The sequence below is a fragment of the Myotis lucifugus genome, unplaced genomic scaffold (assembly GCF_000147115.1).
Source record: "Myotis lucifugus unplaced genomic scaffold, Myoluc2.0 scaffold_192, whole genome shotgun sequence".
Classification (NCBI taxonomy): Eukaryota; Metazoa; Chordata; class Mammalia; order Chiroptera; family Vespertilionidae; genus Myotis; species Myotis lucifugus.
Genome location: NW_005871240.1, coordinates 1,769,513 through 1,774,993, shown reverse-complemented (window position 1 = coordinate 1,774,993; position 5,481 = coordinate 1,769,513).

Sequence of the window (5,481 nt, the reverse complement as noted above, 5' to 3'; positions counted from 1 at the left end):
CGGCCTTTGCTCGCTGCTCCTGCCCGGAGCCAGCCGACTTTGCTCCGTTGCTTGGCGCCTACGTATGCAAATTAACCGCCATCTTTGTTGGCAGTTAACCACCATCTTTCTTGGCAGTTAATTTGCATATCGCCCTGATTAGCCAATGGGAAGCGTAGCGAAGGTACAGTCAATTACCCTTTTTGTCTTTTATTAGATAGGATTTCCCCATCCCCCAATCCCCAGGAATTCCTACAAGCCTAAACACAGAGCCTCGCCATTTCCCAATCCTGGTCTCTAAAATATATTGGCTAAGAGACATATGAAAAAATGCTCAAAGTCACTAATAAAGAGCTGCAAATTAAAACAACAATGAGGTATCACCTCACACCTATCAGAATGGCTACCATCAACAAATCAACAAATGACACGTGCTGGTGAGGATGTGGAGAAAAGGGAACCCTAGTACACTGCTGGTGGGAATGCAGACTGGTGCAGCCACTGTGGGAAACAGTATGGAGTTTTCTAAAAAAATTAAATATGAATAAAACTGCCATTTGACCCAGTGATCCCACTTCTAGGAATATATCCTAAGAAACCTGAAACACCAATCAGAAAAAATATATGCACCCTTATAGTATTGCAATTTACAATAGCTAAGATCTGGAAACAGCCCAAGTGCCCATCAATAGATGAGTGGGGATAAAAATAAAGCTGTGCTACATTTATACCATGGAATACTATGCAGCTGTAAAAAAGAAGGTTATCTTACCCTATGAGACAGCATGGAGCAACCTGGAGAGCATTATACTAAGCAAAATAATCCAGTCGGAGAAAGACAAGTATCACATGATCTCACTCATATGTGGAATCTAATGAACAAAATAAACTGACGTACAACATAGATCTGGAGACATGGAAGCATGGAACACACTGATGAATCGCAGAGAGAAGGGGGAGGGGGAAGAGATTAACCAAAGAACTTTATGCATATATGCATAACCCATGGACACAGACAATAGTGCAGGGAAAGGCTGGGGGGTGGGGCAGGATGGAGGGGGTCAATGGGGGGATAAAAGGGTACATCTGTAATACTTTCAACAATAAACATAAATTTAAAAAACATCTTTCCAGTCCACATAGGTCATAATGAAAATGAAAATATAGTCTCAGCATTTTTCAAGTATCTCAAAAAACTTACTGAAGCTGTTTTAATTTAAGAAAACACAAATTCTCTATTCCAAATGAATCATGATTGTGTTACAAAATGGCACACTGGTAGTGCTCAGAACAGACTGTGTAACAGTTTCTGTGAGAACAATGACCTGTTTTCTTTTTAGACAACTGATTCTCAGTCTGTCTGCTCATAGAAAGCACCTGGGGATCTTTAAAAACACCGATTCCTGAGTCTTGTCTCCAGACTTATTTAATTGATGTGGAATGAGGCCAGGATTTTGGAGTTTCTAAAGTAAGCATGTCAAACTCAAAGGCTAACACTAGCCAAATAAACAAGGTTTAAGTTTGTGTGGGCCACAAAAAAACAAAGCTTCAATTTTCATAGAAACGTAGATTTATTTCGATAGAGACATGCTGAATACAAAGGGCTGAAATAAATGAGTCATTGTTAACATAAAATAATAGAACATTTTAATAAAAATTAATATTTTTTCTTGAACATTAACTTACCAAACACTGAATAACTGCACAAATTAATAAGCGTAACACAAATAAACCTATTTTTCTTGTTCTCCGAAAGCAAAATATTTCCTGTTGCGCACACCAAACAAGTCAGTCCAAGACTAACGACGTGGCAATCATCTGCTAAAATATTCGCTGCTAGTATTAGTGGAGAGAAACGGTGCGCCTGCGTGTAAGGCGCGTAAGGGAAATGAATGCAACACGATTACAGTAATCAGTCATTAGCGAACATTGTAGTTTGTTATTAATAATTATGTATAACAGGATATTGTAAAAATTAAGTTACAAAATTTTTATTAAAATGTTTCTTACATACCGTTATATTGGCTGGGCTGCAAAAATATTCGTTGTGGGCCGCATATGGCCCGCAGCCCACAAGTTTGACATGCTTGCTCTAGTCCATTTTTAACCTAACTCCCTTGAATCATAAAGGAAAAGCACTGTCTCTTAACCTATGTGGCCTGAATTTTAAAACAAATTTTACCCTATGATACAGCTGCTATTGCTTTGATTTCATCATTCCAAACAGAAATTGTTCAATGCCTCTTTGATTTCTTACAATATATATTCAGAGAAATGCTTGAGGGCATTAGATTTGTCTGAAGAAAAGAAAATAAGAGATACATAGCTGCTTCAGCCTTTTTTTCCCTCTGTGGAACAGAAGGAAGTCAAAATAGAGATATGTCTGTCACTTTAATTATGGTGATGATTCCATGGGTATACAGTAAGTCTTCACTTGATGTTGTCTATAAATTCTTGGAAATGGCAACTTTAAGCAAAACATAAAATGAAACCAATTTCAGCACAGGATAATTAATACAAACAATAGTAAGTTCCTATGGCATATTTCTGGTAACAGAAACATCACCAAATTCTAAATAAAGACCTAAAACACTTCTAATATTAAACATTTAAATAAATGTGAGTTATGCAGACAGTAAAGAAAGATGCATAAGAATATGTAAGAGAATACTTTTCCAATTTCTTTATTCCAGTTCAGGGTTGTAAGTGGCTGGAGTTTATCCCAGTAGCTAAGGCTTTAGTATTTAGTTAGACATAGATTTGTTTTCTTTTTAAATTAAAATTTTTTGGATTGACATTGGTCAACATGAACATATAGGTTTCAGGTGTGGGTTTCTATTTTATAAGATCTGTATGTTGCATTGTGTGCCCACCACCCAAAGTCAAATCTTCTCCCATCACCATATATTAGGACCCCCAACTCCCCCCACTCCCTTCCCTCTGGTAATAACCACACTGCTGTTTGTATTCATAAGTTTCAGTTTTATATCCCACATGTGAGTGAAATCATATGGTTCTTAGCTTTTTCTGACTATTTTAATCAAAAATGGATGTTGTATGTTACCAAATGCTTTTTCTGCATCTATTAGTAGAACACATGATTTTTATCTTACATTGATTGATTTGCATATATTGAACCATCCTTGTGCCCCTGGCATGAACCCTACTTGATCATGATGTATTATTATTTAATGTACGTTGCATTTAATTTGCTAGTATTTTGCTTAGGATTTTTGCATCTCTGTTCATCAGAGATATTTGTCTGTAGTTGTGTGTGTGTGTGTGTGTATGTGTGTGTGTGTGTGTGTGTGTTATAAGAGCCAGGTGTTGGTATCAGGGTTATATAGGCCTCATTAAATGTTAGGAAGTATTGCCACTTCTTCAATTTTTTTGGAGGAGTTTGTGAGGACAGGTTTAAAATCTCCTTTGAATGGTTGGTTGAATTCTCTGATGAAGCCATCTGGTCCTGGACTTTTATTTTTTGGGGAGATTTTTGGTGGTTGTTTCAATTTCCTCACTGCAGATTGGGATATAGATTTTCCAGTTCTTCACGATTTAGGTTAGGAAGGTTAGATATTTCTAGGAACTTATCCATTTATTCTAGGTTATTGAACTTGGTGGCATATTGTCTTTCATAATAGTCTAGTATTTTCCTTTTACTAGAGGCCTGGTGCATGGCATTTGTGCACTCAGGGGAGGGGGATACCTCAGCCCGGCCTGCACCCTCTCAGTCCGGGAGTTCTCAGGGGATGTCGGTCTGCCAGCCGGGAGCGGGCCTGGGCCAGTAGTTGGACATTCTTAGTTCTGCCTCGGAGGCAGGAGAGGCTCCCGCCACCACCACTGCACTCGCCAGCCGTGAACCTGGCTTCTGGCTGAGCAGAACGCAATGACCACCAGGGGGCAGCTCCTGCATTAAGCATCTGCCCCCTGGTGGTCAGTGCATGTCATAGCAACCGGTCATTTATTATATAGGATATCTTTGATATCTGTGGTGACTTCTCCTCTCCCATTTATTATTTTGTTTATATAGGTCTTTTCCCTTTTTTCCTTAGTGAGCCTAGCCAGGATTTGTCCATTTTATTACTCTTTTCAAAGAGCCCGCTCTTCATGCTATTAATATTTTGTATAGTCTTTTTGTTCTCTATTTCACTCAATTCTGCTCTAGTTTTTATTATTCCTTTCTCCTGCTGACATTGGGTTGCTGTTGTTCTTCTTCTTCTAGTTCTTTAAGATGTGAATTTAGGGTGTTTATGTAGGATTTCTCTTGTTTCTTGAGATAGGCCTGTAATGAAATAAACTTCCCTCTCATTACTAGTTTTGCTGCATCCCAGAAGTTTTGATATGTTGTATTGTCACTCTCATTTCTCTCTCTCTCTCCCTCTCTCTCTCTCTCTCTCTATATATATATATATATATATATAGATAGATAGATAGATAGATATGTATATCTATATATATAGATAGATAGATATATGTACATATCAATGTATTTTTATTGATTTCAGAGAGGAAGAGAGAGGGAGAGAGAGAGAAACATCAATGATGAGAGAGAAACATTGTTCACTGCCTCCTGCACACCCCCTATTGGAGATCGATCCCACAACCTGGGCATGTGCTCTAACCTGGAATCAAACCATGACCTCTTGGTTCATAGGTTGATGCTCAACCACTGAGCCACACTGGCTAGGCTCTCTCTATATTTTTTATCTTGTCTTTTATTTCTTCTTTGACCCAGTCATTTTTTAGTAATATGTTGTATAATCTCCACATATCTGTGGAGATTTTGTAGTTGATTTCTAATTTTAAGACATCATGTTCAGAGAATATACTTGGTATAGTTTCTATATTCTTGAATTTGTTGATGCTAGTTTTGTGACCCAACACATGGTCTATCCTTGAGAATGTTCCATGTGCACTAGAAAAGAATGTATAATTTGATGTTTGGGGTTGAAAGGTTCTGTAAATGTAAAAAATGACCATTTTCTCTAGTGTCTCATTTAAGGCCAATATTTCTTTATTGATTTTGTGTTTGGTTTATCTATCTATAGCCATCAGTGGAATATTAAGGTCCCCAACTATGATTGTGTTTTGATATGTTTCTCCCTTTAATTCAGTTGAATTGTTGTTTTATATATATTGGTGCTCCATGTTTGGGGGCATATATATTGAGAAATGATATGTCTTCTTGAAAGACTGTTCCCTTTATCATCATAAAGTGTCCATCTTTGTCTCTTTCTATCTTTGAGAGCTTGTTTGGAGGTTCTAGCAGGGGAGCGCAGCTACTCGTATACCCTTGAGTGAAGACCGGTCCTCTCCTCGGGGGGGAAGGTCGTCCTCTTCAACCGAGCGCGCAGCTTCGGGAGGGACACACATGGATCGGTGAGGGAGGAGGGGGACACCCACCTAGCCAGCCAGATCAGCCGAATCAACCCTGGTGATCAATGGGGTGACAGATGTCGCAGCCAGATCGCCCTCACATCCATCTTTCTATCTTTGTTATCT